Source organism: Callospermophilus lateralis, unplaced genomic scaffold (assembly GCF_048772815.1).
Source record: "Callospermophilus lateralis isolate mCalLat2 unplaced genomic scaffold, mCalLat2.hap1 Scaffold_282, whole genome shotgun sequence".
In the NCBI taxonomy this organism is placed as follows: Eukaryota; Metazoa; Chordata; class Mammalia; order Rodentia; family Sciuridae; genus Callospermophilus; species Callospermophilus lateralis.
In genome coordinates this window covers 976,865-995,520 of record NW_027513519.1, presented here as the reverse complement: position 1 = coordinate 995,520, position 18,656 = coordinate 976,865, and the positions used below count along the sequence as shown (strand labels likewise).

At 38.8% G+C, this 18,656-nt stretch overlaps 1 pseudogene; it reads right to left on the bottom strand.

The window, feature by feature from the left end:
• Positions 1-7,877: 7,877 nt before the first annotated feature.
• LOC143407170 (eukaryotic translation initiation factor 5 pseudogene) lies at positions 7,878-9,578 on the bottom strand (annotated as a pseudogene).
• Positions 9,579-18,656: the final 9,078 nt, after the last annotated feature.

The following is an 18,656-nucleotide window of genomic DNA, read 5'->3' as shown; positions in this document are numbered from 1 at the left end:
ATAAGGGTCTACTGGCTGCACCATGTCAGTCACAAGCTATTTGGAAACCAATGGCCGAACCACATGGTCCCACCACAGATATTTTATCACACACCTGCCCAACACTGCTCTAGGCCCACTACTCAGCAGGCTCCAACTTACTGACATCTCTGTTATACATTATTTTCATAAAACCCAGTCAATCAAGGCACTCTCTGGTATACTCATAATCAGCAACAGGACATCCAAAAATTCTCCAGTGCCCCCTGGTCATGGTAATTTCAAAAATTTCATGGTGTTTATCTTGCCATTATTCAAGGATGAAGTTGGAGGCACTCTGGGTTTCAAAAACCATTAAATGTTGAGGAAGCTCATTTGAGTGAAACTCTGGAGAAGTCTCATAAACAAGGCTTCCCAGAGAGTGGACAAAAGGCCTCATGAAGCCAGGCCAATTGAGGTCTACAATGTGAGCTCCATGTGTGTTTTGACTCTCAACTATGGCTGCCAAGTCTTTAAGAATAAAATCATGGGATATCTTGGCTGAGATTCCAAGTGCTCTGTGGAAAGCCAACCTGGGCCTTGAACTCAGTTTATACGGGTGACTCTCATGCGTGGCCTCCTAAAATCCCAACTTAACTCATGGCAATACTTCTCTGAGGTCAGTTCCAGAACTCAGTCTCTAAGGGGATTCACACCAGAGTTCAAGCCCAGGTGGACCCAGTCATCTCTTCCAGTCACCACACAAATGACCACAATTTAAACCAAAACACTCCCACATGGCCCTCATCTTCTTCCATATAGACACTCATCATAACCTCTAGCTGGAGGTTTCTATGAGGGGCGCTGGACAAGACAGTGTCCAAAATAAGTTCCCTTGCCTGTCATTTGCCTGAAGTCAGGGTGGCCTGGAAACCCTTCCTGTGACCAGGAGTGATCAAATAGGTCTACCATTAATACTGTTCTGCTTCTCCAATTTGAGGCCTACTGACTGTGGGGTTTAGATTCTTTATGTGGATTGGGGTCATGAGAAAACCGAAGCACCAATGGGCTGGACTCTGCAGGGCTTTGAAGAACTAATTTGACCCAAAGGTTTCCTATTCTCACTTGATGGAGTTCAGGAACCTTACAGAGGATGGCGAGAGACTTCATCCATAATGAATGCTCTTTTGGCCATTTTGGTTTTGGATGCCCACATGGCATCTTTCTTTAGAACTATCAGCTGCTGAGAATTTAAGCCACAGCCTCACACAGGGCCAATAGGCTGATTCAGACACATCCCTTTTGAAATCAATTACTCAAAGAGGGACAGGTGATGCCCATTCATTTCCATTAGAGAACTGTTTTATTCAGGCTTCACAAAGGGGTGGCCTTAGGCAAAGACCTTCCTGACATTCAGTGCTATAGAACAACAGGTAAGCAAAAAGCCCAAAGCAGGGTTTCTCCACTGCGACTTTTCTGGTCACACTGATGTCTGAGTTTTCTGAGATTCTCGCCATTCCTTTCAGCTATCCAGTACATGGCCATGTCACAGAGCTTGGAGGGGGGTACATATCTTGGTCACAAAACCATGAGCCTATTCTGCAGAGTGGCCAGAATTCAGTAAGAAACAGAAACTTAGGAAGGTAGCAGGTCTTGCACATCAATAAGGCAAGCCTCCGTTCTTTCATTAATTGGGCAGGATGAGTGTTGGAAAGCTTTTTCCTAGACAGGACACATCCATTGATGCATTTTCTATTGTAATGTCTACAACCACGGACACAGTGGGATACACAGACATAGAAACACTCGCCTGTCAAATGACTTACTAGAAACAGACCATTCCAAACAAAAGAAACCGCTTTTCCTACCTATTCTCAGAACATGAGACAAAACCACAAACCCACACTCATTCCCATAAAGGCACCTCCTTCCCTCAAGTAGGTCTGTGACTATCTGGAGTCTCCTCTGCCTGGTTGGCCATACTTTGTTCGCATGAAATGGCCTGTTTGTTCTCAAATCTGGACTCCTTGGCCCACTCTGTGAAGTTATCAGGAGCCAGTGATAAGCCACTACCTGCTTTCTCAGGAAAGACCCCTCTTCAGAATTTTCCTGGCATTTGGCCATCCTCACATCTGTAGGTACCAAGAAAGACTGACTCTCTCAATGATAAATCCAAAACAAGTGAGACCTCTGTGACTGTTACTGGGCCTGGCTCTGGGTGCCTGGTTTCCGGGATCCCAAGTTCAGAGAGTTCAATCACCAAAGAAGTGAAGTAGGCCACTTCCCTCATGAACTGAATGAGCTCACAGCCTTGGCAACCACTTTGTCCTAACAATTTTTTCCTTGGGTCCCATGAGATGGAGGCTGCCCCTACTTCCTCTGACACTTTCACAAGTTAGAATGGTATATCAACCATAGGTACCAGGGGAAAGATCTCCACACAGGCCTGGTTTGGTCAATTTGCTCTACATTAAAAAGAGAGAGGCTGATTCAGACACATTCCTTCATCCTGACCAGGTTGTTTGCCATGGAAAATGACTTTTGCTCTCTCGGGTCCTTCATAGCAGTCTACATCTTCTTCAGGGATTATTTCTGCATGGATCTTTGAGATTCTCAGCAAGTGGAAGATCTCCTACATTCCTGTATTGTAAGACCAAGTCTGTCCCTGCACTGCTGTAAAGTTAGATTGAGGGAACAGTGAATGGTTAATAACATGTTCGATTTGGGTTAGGAATCATTCTGCAAGATGAATAATGGTATAGGGAATCTGTGATATATAGAATATATAGGTGAAATATAAGTATGGAAACAGAAATCTAGGGAAGATTTGAAGCCAAGTAGGGCATTGGGCCCTTGAGTGGGATACTTAGCTTTGAATTATATTCTGCACAGATGTCTCAGATAAATCGATATACAATGAAATAGGATCTTGTACCTTGGATGATGGAATAACAAGCAGAACATCCAGTCAAAAAGGGAGAGTCCGTAGGATTAGCAAGATAGTCATTAGGTTTAGAAAGAAGAGTGAGTATAGAATTTGTACCAAAAGTTCATTTTTTAAATTAATTTTTATTGTAGGTTTCAAAACATTACATATTTTTTGATATATCATATTTCACACTTTGATTCAAGTGGGATATGAGCTCCCATTTTTATCCCATATACAGAGTGCAGAATCACATCAGTTGCACAACCATTGATTTACATATTGCCATTCTGGTGTCTGTTGTATTCTGCTGCCTTTCCTATCCTCTACTATCCCCCCTGCCCCCTGCCCTCCCCTCTTCTCTCTCTACCCATCTCTACTGTAATTCATTTCTCCCCCTTATATTTTTCCTCCTTTCCCCTCACTTCCTCTTGTATGTAATTTTGTATACCCCTGAGGGTCTCCTTCCATTTACATGCAATTTCCCTTCTCTCTCCCTTTCCCTCCCATCTCTCATCCCTGTTTAATGTTAATCTTCTTCTCCTGCTCTTCATCCCTACTCTGTTCTAAGTTACTCTCCTTATATCAAAGAAGACATTTGGCATTTGTTTTTAAGGGATTGGCTAGCTTCACTTAGCATAATCTGCTCTAATGCCATCCATTTCCCTCCAAATTCTATGATTTTCTCATTTTTTAATGCAGAGTAACACTCCATTGTGTATAAATGCCACATTTTTTTTAACCATTCGTCTATTGAAGGGCATATAGGTCGGTTCCACAGTCTTGCTATTGTGAATTGTGCTGCAATGAACACGGATGTAGCAGTGTCCCTATAGTGTGCTCTTTTTAGGTCTTTAGGGAATAGACCGAGTAGGGGAATAGCTGGATCAAACGGTGGTTCCATTCTGAGCTTTCCAAGAAATCTCCATACTGCTTTCCAAATTGGCCGCAACAATTTGCAGTCCCACCAGCAATGTACAAGAGTACCCTTTTCCCCAAATCCTCGCCAGCACTTGTTGTTGTTTGACTTCCTAATGGCTGCCAATCTTACTGGAGTGAGATGGTATCTTAGGGTGGTTTTGATTTGCATTTCTCTGACTGCTAGAGATGGTGAGCATTTTTTCATATACTTGTTCATTGATTGTATGTCCTCCTCTGAGAAATTTCTGTTCAGGTCTTGGCCCATTTGTTCATTGGGTTATTTGTTATCTCATTGTCTTATTTTTTTAGTTCTTTGTATATTCTGGATATTAGGTCTCTGTCTGAAGTGTGAGGAGTAAAGATTTGTTCCCAGGACGTAGACTCCCTATTTACCTCTCTTACTGTTTCTTTTGCTGAGAAAAAACTTTTTAGTTTGAGTAAGTCCCATTTGTTGATTCTAGTTATTAACTGTTGTGCTATGGGTGTCCTATTGAGGAATTTGGAGCCCGACCCCACAATATGTAGATCATAGCCAACTTTTTCTTCTATCAGACGCCATGTCTCTGATTTGATATCAAGTTCATTGATCCACTTTCAGTTAACTTTTGTGCATGGTGAAAGAAAGAGATTCAGTTCCATTTTGTTGCATATGGATTTCCAGTTTTCCCAACACCATTTGTTGAAGATGCTATCCTTCCTCCATTGCATGCTTTAGCCCCTTTATCGAATATAAGATAGTTGTAGTTTTGTGGATTGGTTTCTGTGACCTCTATTCTGTACCATTGGTCCACCCGCCTGTTTTGGTACCAGTACCATGCTGTTTTTGTTACTATTGCTCTGTAGTATAGTTTGAAGTCTGGTATAGCTATACCGCCTGATTCACACTTCCTGCTTAGCATTGTTTTTGCTATTCTGGGTCTTTTATTTTTCCATATGAATTTCATGATTGCTTTCTCTATTTCTACAAGAAATGCCGTTGGGATTTTGATTGGCATTGCATTAAACCTATAGAGAACTTTTGGTAATATCGCCATTTTGATGATGTTAGTTCTACCTATCCATGAACAGGGTATATTTTTCCATCTTCTAAGATCTTCTTCAATTTCTCTCTTTAGGGTTCTGTAGTTTTCATTGTATAAGTCTTTCACCTCTTTTGTTAGGTTGATTCCGAAGTATTTTATTTTTTTTGAGGATATTGTGAATGGGGTGGTTGTCCTCATTTCCATTTCAGAGGATTTGTCACTGATATACAGAAATGCTTTTGATTTATGCGTGTTGATTTTATATCCTGCCACTTTGCTGAATTCATTTATTAACTCTAATAGTTTCTTTGTAGACCCGTTTGGGTCTGCTAGGTATAGAATCATGTCATCTGCAAATAGTGATAATTTGAGTTCTTCTTTTCCTATTTTTATGCCTTTAATTTCTTTCGTCTGTCTAATTGCTCTGGCCAGTGACTCGAGAACTATGTTGAACAGAAGTGGTGAGAGAGGGCATCACTGTCTTGTTCCAGATTTTAGAGGGAATGCCTTCAGTTTTTCTCCATTAAGAATGATGCTAGCCTGAGGCTTAGCATAGATTGCTTTTACAATATTGAGGTATGTTCCTGTTATCCCTAGTTTTTCTAGAGTTTTGAACATAAAGGGATGCTGTACTTTGTCGAATGCTTTTTCTGCATCTATCGAGATGATCATATGGTTGTTATTTTTAATCCTATTGATGTGGTGAATAGCATTTGTTGATTTCCGTATGTTGAACCAACCTTGCATCCCAGGGATAAATTTTACCTGATCATGGTGCAAAATTTTTTTGATATGTTTTTGTTTCCGGTTTGCCAGTAGTTTATTGAGGATTTTTGCATCTAGGTTCATTAGAGATATTGGTCTGTAGTTTTCTTTCTTTGAAGTGTCTTTGTCTGGTTTAGGAATCAGGGTGATGTTGGCCTCATAGAATGAATTTGGAAGTTCTCCCTCTTTTTCTATTTCCTGAAATAGCTTGAAAAGTATTGGTATTAGTTCCTCTTTAATGGTTTTGTAAAACTCTGCTGTATACCCATCCAGTCCTGGGCTTTTCTTAGTTGGTAATCTTTTGATGGTTTCTTCTATTTCCTCAATTGATATTGGTCTGTTTAGGTTGTCAATATCCTCCTGACTCAATCTGGGCAAATCATATGACTTAAGAAATTTATTGATGCCTTCACTATCTTCTATTTTATTGGAGTATAAGGATTCAAAATAATTTCTGATAATCTTCTGTATTTCTGAAGTGTCTGTTGTGATATTGCCTTTTTCATCCCGTATGCTAGTAATTTGAGTTCTCTCTCTTCTTCTCTTCGTTAGCATGGCTAAGGGTCTGTCGATTTTATTTATTTTTTCAAAGAACCAACTTTTAGTTTTGTCAATTTTTTCAATTGTTTCTTTTGTTTCGATTTCATTAATTTCAGCTCTGATTTTAATTATTTCTTTTCTTCTACTTCTTTTGCTGTTGTTTTGCTCTTCTTTTTCTAGGATTTTGAGTTGAAGTATTAGATCATTTATTTGTTGTTTTTTTTCTTTTTTTAAGGAATGAACTCCAAGCAATAAATTTTCCTCTTAGAACTGCTTTCAATGTGTCCCATAGATTCCGATATGTTGTGTCTGTGTTTTCATTTATCTCTATGAATTTTTTAATTTACTCCTTGATGTCTTCTATAACCCATTGATTATTCAGTAACCTATTGTTCATTCTCCAAGTGATGCATGATTTTTCCTTCCTTCTTTTATCATTGATTTTCAATTTCATTCCATTATCATCAGATAAGATGCATGGTATTATCTCTACTCCTTTATATTGTCTAAGAGTTGCCCTGTGACATAATATATGATCTATTTTTGAGAAGGATCCATGTGCTGCTGAGAAAAAAGTGTAACTGCTTGATCTTGGGTGGTATATTCTATATATGTCAATTAAGTCTAGGTTATTAATTATGTTATTGAGTTCTATAGTTTCCTTATTCAACTTTTATTTGGAAGATCTGTCCAGTGGTGAGAAAGGTGTGTAGAAATATGCCTTTAACTTGTTTCTTTTTTAAATAAGACTTTTTTTGGGGAAAAAATCCAGTTTGAAATATAGCAACACTTTTTTGGCAAGGCAATAACCAAAATCTAAAACAGCATAAGCTACATGTCCAAATGTAAAAGGCATTGAATAAACCACAATATTTTTTTTTCTTTTTTGGGGGGGTGCACGACATACTGAACACAAGATAGAATGTCTCAACATTTTGAAATTATAATTTAAACCTTAAGGGTAAAAGCTGAAAAACTGCTGAGTTCTTGTTAGATATTAAATGCACCTTTCCCTGTTTCCCCAAATAATATCAGAATTTATTATTTAATCACACCTCAAAGTTTGAGTTTTCTCTTTTAACAAAGCAACCACTACATACACATTAAAATACTTATTTGTTAATTTAATAATTTTTCCCTGGCTCATCCAACGTGCAATGCACATGACTCCAAATACTAAAATTTGGGGCTAGTGTACATGAACTGAAAAATCACAACTCCAAACTTCAAAACTAGTTCTTAAAATTATTTATAGGACACTCAGATTATTTTTATTTCTCAACAAGATTTTGCACTGTCATTTGATTATCAGTCTACCTCAGCACAAAAAAATTATAGATGCCAATTTGAGGGACTAAAAAAATTCAAATGTACTAGATTTAACAGCTCAGTAAGATCATGACAAACAAGTTTGTTTACATTCTGCTGAAAACTCCTGAATGGTCTCAGCACCTAACAAAATCTACCAGGCTCCAAGGACCATGTCAGGTTAAATGATGGCACCACTTTTTAAAAGGAGCCAATTACTTTAGCTAAGTCATTCAGAGCCCAAAATCTGAAGAATGACCAAAATCAAATCTTTATTTTTATAACTGTATAAATGTGATCCAAATGTGTCCACCACTAGTTTTTCCAAAAGAAACATGCTATAAATAAGCAAACTACATTTGCTCACTGATGTGTGTATGGACTTCCTAGATGTCTCATTGGGCTAATTACAGACCACTCACAGTAATATATTTTTAGTATTAAAGTGTAGCATGATGTTAAGCCATTTTAGCTTTTACACATACATGTTGCACTTCTGGCTGATAATGGAGAAAAATTTGCAGCATTACACTGTTAAGCTAGGTTGCATCCATTCTTTTAAATGGCGTCAATATCAATGTCATCATCCTTGTTGTCAGACTTCACAGTTTCAACTTTCGGTACACTGGCAGTCTTTGAGTACACCACTTCAATGTTCTCATCTTCATCTTCTTCTTAACCACCAGAAGATTCTTCCTCTGCTTCCTTCAACTACTTTATAAATGGTTCTGCTTTGACACGAATCTCTTTGGCAAGTTCTTTTGATACATATTTCTTCGAGGCCTTTTCCGACCAGCTGATGATGACCTCCTCTTCTAAAAGGTCTGCGTCATACATTTCCTTCAAGATATGTGGAATCTTAGAGAGGAGCTGAGCTTGATGCATTGCCACCACACACTCCAAACCATGAAGAAGGTATCGTTGAGCTTTTTTGTTATTGTGACAAAATCATAAGAAATGGCACCTGTATTTCTTAATCTGTTCTCTAATTTTATCATTAAAAAGAACTTCAGTTAGAACAAGAGGGCCCATGGCTTTTACATCCAGCCTTTCTGCTTCTGCGACAATTTCCTTGTCTGATGAGTCGATGATACCCTCTTCTTTTTTTTCTTAACAAAATCAAACAGAATATTGACACGCTCTTCTACAGTTCTTTCCAAATCATCACTGAGAGTCAGAACTTTTGTGTGGTCACTAATTTCATCCATTCTACACCTCTGAGCTTCTTCAGTTGAATCCTCTCCCCAATCATCATCCTCCTCTTCTTCCACAGCATATGGAGGAGGACTGATTTCATTTGGTGGTGGTGGTGGTGGTGTCTCACTGCTGGATACAGAACCATTTTCCTTGTCTTTGCCCTTTCTATTTTTCTTTTCCTTTTCTTTCTTTCCTGGACCACTGTCACTATTCTCAGGTTGGTTTTTGAGAATAAATGTGCAGAGTTTATGATGTGTGTCAAGCATGCCTCGGTTGCCACAGGCTTTACAAGAATTACCTATTGTTTGCTTCTTTGGATTGACATGCAGTTCTGTTTCAGGATTCTCACACTCAGGACAGAGAACAAATTTTTTAATGAATCCATCCAACATATCTTGCAGCTTATTCGCCTCATGAGATCCATTGACAATGTAACGGTCATTCTTAACATCAAACTGGGTCTGTGCTCCCAGCTCACAACCAAAATATTTGGTGGGATACGTTGGAGGCTGATTAAGCGCCTTTGCAACGTCAACCATGTTGACTATAACTGTCTTGATTTCATTTCCTTTGCCCTCAACCTTGGCAATCAGACGGGGCATCTTGTAGTGATAGAACTGGTCTGACACGCTGCGGTTGACATTGACAGACATTTTGGCTTATTAGTGGCTTTATCAATAAGATGAAGAGATCTTTGATTGCAACTTTTTGGTATCTTCTGTCTGGAGAAGAAGGGATGACATAAACGACTGCAAGAGTTCTCGGTCTCTGACATGAAAAAATTTTCGCCCCTAAGGCTGTAAGCTCCTTGCTTGTACGCTATGTTTCCCCAATACAGGTACCAATGGCTGCGCAACAGCTCGTTTTCGTCAAATAAAGACATAAACCCAACGCGGCTCGCCCGGGACTGGGAGGAAGAGGCGCTGGAAACTGGGTCCGGAGCGGCGGGGCGAGCGAGTGGAGGGCGGCCGGGCAGGTGCCGCCGCCGAGCAGCGGGAAGGGCTGTCCCAGCGATGTCCACGTCCACACCAGCAGCGCCGAGCCTGGCGACCTCTGGAATGTTCTCGCTCTGACTACCAAAAGTTCTTTACAAATAGGGTTTCGGGTAGAGAGTGAATGTAAATGTCAGCACATGTGAAGAGTCAGTCACAATGATGAATTGTGGAAAATATGTAGGAAAGCAGATATAAATAGAGACATTAGGAAATCAGCAAAAGTATAAAGTGTGTAATTTGTTTGATATTTTCAAACGGGTTGAGTTTGAATGTATAATCTTAGGAAGAAACAAATATGTTGTCACAAATTGCATTGATCTTTGAGAGCATTAGGTAACCAGGACATGGATGTTTTCATTAACCCATGCTCACTTTCCATTAAGGCTTTGGTAAAATCATAAGTGTGACCTTTGCATTTTGTATCCAGAATATTATTGTGAAAAAATGTATATGTAGATAAGGTGACATGAGTATTTCTTTTACCATTTCTGTAGCAATATTTTGTAGACGTATAAATTAGTATTCAGGGTACAAATAGGTGTACCCTGTGTCTATGAATATGCAGATAATGCATGAACAGATCATACTTTGTGTAAATAATATAACTGGTTCCACTTAAAATAATGTATTGAATTGATATCTGAAAACATAAAAGAAATCTCATATTGATATACAATCATTCATACCAACCAGTTATACATCTAATGGTAATATTAGGGTTATGGTTTATCCTGAAAGGTGTGTGAGTTTTGCTTCAAAAGTGATTATGCAAAGCAAAAATAATGTGTTTGGAAAGAAGTCTCATGAAAAGAATAGTCAAGAAACCTGGAGGAATACATGTGTTCTGAAGCAGGAAGTGATTGAACGTGAAACACATGCCTATATATTTGCAAAATATTGGATGAAATATATATTGTATGATGTGCATTAACTGCAGAAATAGTAATGTACCATTGTTGAATAAAAATGAACATCAAAATACACATCATGTCCCATAGAAATCTACTTGCATTGATGTTAATCTGGGTCAGTTACTGTAGAATTTTTAAGATATTTATGCACAATTCACTGAAGTTAGTATTCAGTACTAGGAAATAAAAATATGTATTTCAGGTGGATGAATATTTCTGAGAATAATCTTGTGAAAATTTGATTATAAATCCACATAAATCACAAAACATTTTAAACACAAAACACACATGGACATTAAAATGTAGCAATATATATGCCAATTTAAATTCATCTTGAAATATATATCATCCACTGATCCAAAACTATTTATTTAATGAACTTGGATTTATTTATAATGTTGTTCAGCTAGGAAGCTCCCCAAATAGATTGAATTTACTGTTCCAACAGTGTTTAGGAGGAGTGATCTTCTAAATGTGTATGCAAATATGTGCTACACAAAAATCTTCCCACTCTCATCCAGGACAATGCCTTGATATTACCTTCACCCCAAGTAAGACGCAACTGGAGGAGAAGAGTTTGAAAATCTGTGAATACATATCTGGAATGTAAAATGCGCAGGAGTTCACAACCTTGCAGGTTGCAGAGGAGTTTCCAAAAGTAAGGGACAGGCTTGATAGACCCAACCTGATCTTCTATTAAAATTGGGAGCCATCTTGCCAGAAAGCCGTGAAAAGATAATTTTGACTTTTCTATAAATTACTGCAAATTCTGAACCTGCTTGGAATGCCTGCCCGTGCCTTGAACTCATCCATGCCTGGCTCTCTGACCAGATAACAGCGCTCTCTGAAACATTAGTGACACCTCATAAATATTTTCCTTCCCAGGCCTGACAATGACCATCTCTGAGGCTCTAATGGTCCTCATAATTTCTGATGTTGGGGCCAGAAAAAAAATGTAAACTACCATTAGTGTGATGTTTTCAAAGTTCTGTTATCTGTAAGCCCCTTTTTTGTAACTTTCTGGGCTGTATAGCTGGGCTGCAGGAAAGGTGGTGTTGCTGTCTTGTTTCCGCCATTTTGGGATGGAGAGGCAGCCCAGCCGGTTTTAATAATAAGCTTGCCTTAATTTGATTTTAATTGGAGTCAGTGGTCTTTTCTTGTGTCCTGGTCTAACATTTTGGAGTTCCCCTGTGAGATGACGCTGCCTGACCCAATCACAAGACCAGACTACTGAAAATCCTGAAGCTGGCCTTCCCTCCAGGGCACCGGGCTGGAGAGCCACTCTAGGGGGTGCACAACTTGAGATGTTACAAGGCCTTGGGGTGAGCCTTCAGTCTGGGGAGCACTGCAGTGAACCACCGCACTAAAACTATTAGCAAGCACCTGGTAGAGGAGGCCTCCATAGGTAAGTGACGCCTTTATAACATCTGATATCTGGTTAAGGGAGATCTTTTCTGATGACAGAGAGGTGGCCTGGGGAGGCTCAAATTCACTCCTGTCCAGGACAGTAATGACAATCGTTCTATCCTCTGTTATGTTCTGTAGGGAATTCCTCTGGAAGTGTAGAGAGGTGCCGAGGGGCACGCACGCGCTCCTACCCCGGAGCTTTAGCAAGACATTGCATTGCTCCTCTGTTTTTCTGTTTCTTCACCGGGTTTCTGTTTCTTTGTGTTTTGTTCTGTGTTCTATATGTTTTTTGTTTGTTTGTTTTTGTGCATTTTTTGTGTGATTTCTGTGGTAAAATCTTAAGGATATTGGACGTGGAAATGGGTAACAAAGCAAGTAAGCCTGACACCCCTTTGGACTGTGTTTTAAGGAACTGTGATGAACTTTACCACCCTTTGTTAAGGAAGATGAGAGAAGCCCCTAGCTGGCTGCCTGGAGCACACCCACTGCACAGGGCAATGCCTGCTGGGGAACGAAGAGCTGAGTATATCCCAGGTTAACAAGTGAAACTCCTTAAAAACCCCTGGTCCCTCCAGATCAAGAGAGTCACAATCTTTGGGCAGAGTCCCCTTGTTTTTCCTTTGTTAGCAAAGCAATAAACCTCCCATTTTATTTTTCTCAAAACCCTGTCCTCATTATTAAATTGGCTTTAATTGGATTCAAGTTCAGGAACCGAACTTTATGTTAAAAATTTTGAAACCCCCCCCGTACCAGAACTTTTTAAGAGCTGACTACTGAAATGTTAGGAGATGGAGCATGCTTGCGGTGGAACCGAAACAGAAGAGCTAATCCTGTAAGTAAAAGGAGGGACTGAGGGACTCCCAGCATCTGCCAAAGCCCTGTTGCTTCAGGGAATTCCCTCCTTCGTCCCCTGCACTGTAAGGATTATGCCACCTCTGTCCTCTTAAAAAAGAGAAAAAGAAAAAGGGGACACTAAATGCAGTAAAGTCACCATGGAGACCCTTGGATTCACATTTCAGGTTGCTCCTCTGTTAAAACATCTGGGCCCCTTGTGGGGACATCTGTGGTGCCACTGGTGTAGGAGATTTTTCTCTTATCTGCTCTGTTGTAAAGGCTTCTGTCTGTCAGCCATATTCTGGAGTTCCTTTCTGTCTGTCTTGTGCCTTTGTTTCTGGCCCTTTAAGACATGTGCAATAATCTGTTTATATTATAAATTGTTTCTTGAGAATGATCTTAGCTGAATGTGAGTCTAAATGATGATGTTTTATTGTAACAATCTGGTATCTGAATGCGTTTTTTGAAGCATTGCACAATCCTGCAGTTAAAAGTCGGGTTTAGGTAATTGTTTAGTTTATGATTTCAGATAATTCATGCCAGAGAACTTAAATACTTAGGATGGAAAACTAAAGAACTCTACTTCCAAGTTGGCAAGTAACTTCCCAATCATGCAGTTTTTTTTTTTTTCACCAATTTTGAATTGGGTAGCCTGGGAAAATGTCACTGTGTTTACCAGTGCATTAATTTGGACAAGGATAGTAAATCATAGTATGGTATCTGTTGACAAAACAAGATGTAAAGATATAAAATTTTGTGAATTGTATCTTAAACTTGTATCATAATTTTCAACATCCTAACCAGAAAATTATGGTTAAAATGCCTTAGGCCTGAGGTGTCTGCTCAGAATAGCCATTTTTCCTGCTCCTTCCAGACCTCAGCCAGGACTTATTTTCAAATTCAAATGAAAGAAGCCTGTAAACTCAAAAAAAGACTGATATGAGGCCTAAGGGAAAAAAAGGAATATTGTGTGGTATTTACTAATTACTGGCCAGTCATTTTATCTAGGACTCATTATTTTTTCCATTGATTCTTTATTTATTTTTTGAGCTCATGATTTTGATCCTACAGACCTAGGTTAATGTTTTTCTGATCAGTTCTAACTTTGACCAACTGTGGAATTTTTAAAAAAATGCAATGGAGATTTCACCTGTTAAAAGCTACAAGGCCTTCACTATTATTATGTGTGCACACTTTTGTTATGTGTTGCATGTCTATATATATACATATGTCCATATATCATATATATGATACACAAATTAACATATATAATAAACACTTATATTAAAAAATCACTCATAAAAACAATTTTAAAAAGTGGATCCAAAGATCTTTAATTCACGTGATTTAAATGTTTCAATTATAAATTGGATAACAGATAAATATAAATGTCTTTAAATTTAAGCTTACAAGTTTTTCTAGGTGTTCAAAAATCTAATAAAATATTAATGTCTACAAATGGTCTGATATGCCTTTGTTCTAGGACTTTTCCTTCAACCAATAAATATGGTTTACACTGTTCAGTACATTTTTCTAATATTTTGATAAATAAGTAAAGTAAATTTGATATGGGATTACTCATTCATGAGTACTTTTGTTTGATATCTGATTGATATACTAAGGTCTGTATAAGTATGCATTATATCAAGCTGGTGTTCTGAAGTTGTATGGTAAATAAAATATATATTGGGGATTTATTTACCTGTTATCAATAAGATATGTAAAGTTTTATGTTACTTTTTACATTGTGGAACAATTTAAATATATTTTTAAGTTAATGATACCCTAATCTATGTAAAGGTTAAAAACTTCCAGCCGTTCTTTAATTCATGTTATAAATGTGATATCATATGGTGTTAGCTAATGTTCATGTGACCTCAAACAATTTATGTAAACTTTGTAAAATGATATTTAAAAAACAAAGATCAGCTTTAGCACTAAAACACTTAAGATTTATAAAGAGCCCTTCCTTACCTGAGATAAGGCTCTGTGTCCCATCTTACTACATGTGAGAATGACTACGAAAGCAGTAGGTCAGATTTTATTTCATTTAAAGTTATGTTCAAAAGGTTTTTTTTTTCTGTCAAGATTAATAGGATCTCAAAAAGGGGATATAATGTATAACTCACCCAAAAAATTCAAAGTAGCTATTACATGAACTAAGTATTTTTACTCTTGTTAAAAAATTTTATTTTGTAATTTCCTTATAAGTGATCTAATGATTTCCTGTTGGTGTTTTACAGAAGTGTTGCTTTAAGAACAGAACATGGGTTAATTTAAGATAATAAGTCATCACCTACAAGACAGACAGAATAATAAGATCGCAATTAATAAAATATAAATTATTATAAAGTTATAGACATTAACAGGCTGTTAAAATTTATTTGCTGGTTGTTTCAGATTAGGATTTAAAATTAAATTTAAGTGAAAAGGGTCAAGAAAACCAATATTTGGCTCTTGCCCCCTGAGTCAGTCTGAATCCAGGAAACAGGGGACTTCTCTAAGAGCTTTGCAACTCTGGGCCACATAACCTCCTGATCAGGGAGATTAATGAGACCACTGGAGAACATAAAGCCAATCAGTGCATTTGCTACAAAGAGGAGAGTCATCAGAGAAGGGAGACATTTCTGATTCTTCCGAGAGAAGCCACATGGTAAAGCAAGACCTGGACCCACCTAGCGCAAATGGCACTAGCAGAACTGAGAATCTCCTCTCAAGTTTCCCCAGGAATGACTCCCATAAAAGCTCAGCTGACTGTTAACAATAGATAGAAACAAAATTCAGTTTGACTGCTTCATCTTAAACACTTAGCAAAGATAGTTGAAAGCAAAATACAGCCATTCCTGGGTATTTTATATAATAATAATAATAATAATAATAATAATAATAATAATAATAATAATATTTTTAGGTATACAGTTTATGTTAGCCTCCCAAAATAAGTAAGACTGTGGGCTACAAAGAAGGATTCTCAGACAGGAATGCCTGATAACTATAAAGAGAGATTATCAAGAGGAGCTACCAGAGGCAGAAGTTTTTAGTTTAAGGCCTACAGATATTCCTAACCTACACAGGTAGGCTTGGTGTTTGCTAGTACGATTATCCAGCCCTGAGTAACAAAATTAAATGTTTCTCTATTAGACACAGAGGTCATACTAGTGAAAGGATTTTGCAAGATCAGATGACATTAAATTATTAAACTGTATCTTATGGGGAGGGACAATTGTACAATAAATGTTAAATATTAAGTTGACAGTCCTGATAACTGGGCATATTAAAGATTGGTGAGAAAACTTCATACAGTGACATTTTCCAGCTGCTGCAACATTTATTCAGTACTCATGTTTTTTGTTTCTCTCATAGAAGGACCCATCCCCAGATGACTTTACAACCTGTTCTTCCCCAACCAGACTTCAAAAAGAATTGACTTCTAAAAGGCAACTCATGTCCCTCAACTGACTTCAAAAAGGCAACTCACGTCCCTCAAACCATGCACCTTCACGTCATCCTCTCTCAGCTCAAAAGAAGCCAAAGTGAGAGACGACTCTCTACTTACACCAATGGAGCCAAAAATAAATAGACTATCAATAGAAGTAATTAATTAAGTCAGGTAATATCAGGGAGACCAGTTTTCGTTGAATTCTAAATATTTGGAGACTGTTACCCGAGGGATTAAAATTTCCTCAGTGCTCTTCCCCTACCTTATCAAAGATTTGAAAGGGACACATAAAAAAAGGGGGGAATGATAGACCCAACCTTATCTTTTATTAAAATTGGGAGCCATCTTGCAACAAAGCCATGAAAAGATCATTTTTGCTTTACTATAAATTACTGCAAATTCTGAACCTGCTTGCAATGCCTGCCCATGCCTTGAACTCACCCATGCATGGCTCTCTGACCCGATAGGAGCCCTCTCTGAAAATTTAGTCACACCTCATAAATATTGGCTTTCCGTGGCCAGACAATGACCCTCTCTGAGGCTCTAATGGTCCTCATAAATTTTGATGTTGGGGCTAGCAAAAAAAAAATGTAAACTACCATTAGTGTGATGCTTGTCAGAGTTCTGTTATCTGTAACCCCACTTTTGTGTAACTTTCTGGGCTATAAAGCTGGGCTGTAGGAAAGATGTGGTTGCTCTCTTGTTCCTGCCATTTTGGGAGGAAGAGGCAGCCCAGTTGGTGGAAATAATAAGCTTGCTTTAATTTGATTTTAATTCGAGTCAGTGTTTGTTTCTTACATCCTGGTCTAACAGGTAAACACTCCACAAACATAGAGCTCTGCCGGCCTAAAGACTTCTTGAGAAACTGCCTCTGAGGTTGGGTACTTGAAATATATGCTGTTGTCAGGAGCTTTAGCTTCTTTTCTAGTGAGACCATTAAAGCTGGGTCTGCATCTATGTGACTGGAGGGCAGGGTTTCTTATTTTCCAATGAACATGAGTCAGCAGTGCTGAATTCTCTCTTTGTAGGTAAACTGTGACCACTGGGGGCTAAGTGTCTCCCCGTTTGGACTGTGAAGCCATTTGGTCATCCTCCATTTAGGTGGTGTTTCTTGGTGCTACACTGGAAGTTTGGTATTTACATCACAAAATACAAAGAGTTCAACTGGGACACAGTGCTGGAGGGAGTTCTGTCACGTGTGGTGGGTCAGGGACTGCAGGAGAATGCACTAACCAGGCTTCTATCCCACATAGCTTTCCCCTTGACCATATCAACCTGTTTCTGATCATTGCCTTGAAACCTCTCCATATAACAAGATGCCTTTACATATAAGGGTCTCCTGGCTGCACCATGTCAGCCACAAGGCATTTGGAAGTCAACTGGAGATCCACATGGCCCCACCTCAGATATTTAATCACACACCTGCACACCACAGCTCTGGGCCCACCACTCAGTAGTCTCAACTTACTGGCATCTCTGTTCTTCACCATTTTCATGAAACCCAGTCAATCAAAGAACTGTCTGGTACACTCATTATCAGCAACAGGAGATTCAAAGGTTCTCCAGTGCCAACTGGTCATGGGAGTTTCAAATTTTCAGGGTATTTATGTAGCCACTTTTCAAGGATAAAGTTGGAGGCACTGTGTGTTTCAATTCATTCAGGAATCATTAAATGTTGAGGAACCTCATTTCAATGAATGCTCTGGAGAACTCTCAAAGGCAAGGCTTCCCAAAGAGTAGCCAAAAGGTCACAAGAAGCAAGGCCCATTGAGGTCTACAATGTGAGGTCCATGTGTGTTTTGAATCTCAACTATGGCTGCCAAGTCTTTCAGAATAAAATCATGTGATATCCTGCCTGAGATTTCCAGTGATCAGTCGAAAGCCAGCCTTGGCCTTGATCTCAGTTGCCAAGGGGGACTCTCACTCTCAAAACATTCCCAGATGGCCCTCATCTTCTTCCACATAGACCCTCATTATAACCTCTGGCTGGAGATTTCCATGAGGGGTGCAGTGCAAGAGAGTGTCCAAAATAAGCTCCCTTGGCGCTCATTTGCCTAAAGTCAGGGTGGCCTGGACACCATTTCCGTGAACCAGGAGTGATCAAATAGGCCTGCCTTTACTACTGCTCTGCATCTCCATTTCGAGGCCTACTGACTGTGGGGTTTAGATTCTTTATGTGAATTGGAATCATGAGAAAACCCAAGCACCTCTGCATGGCTTTGAAGAATTTATTTGACCCAAAGGATCCCTATACTCACTTGATGGATGGCTGCAACCTAATAGAGGAAGGAGAGAGACATCATCCACAATGACTGAATTTTGCCATTTTGGTTTTGGATGCACACATGGGATCTTTCTTTAGATCCATCCAGTGCTGAGAATCTAAGCCACAGCCTCACACAGGGCCATGAGTCTGATTCAGACACATCCCTT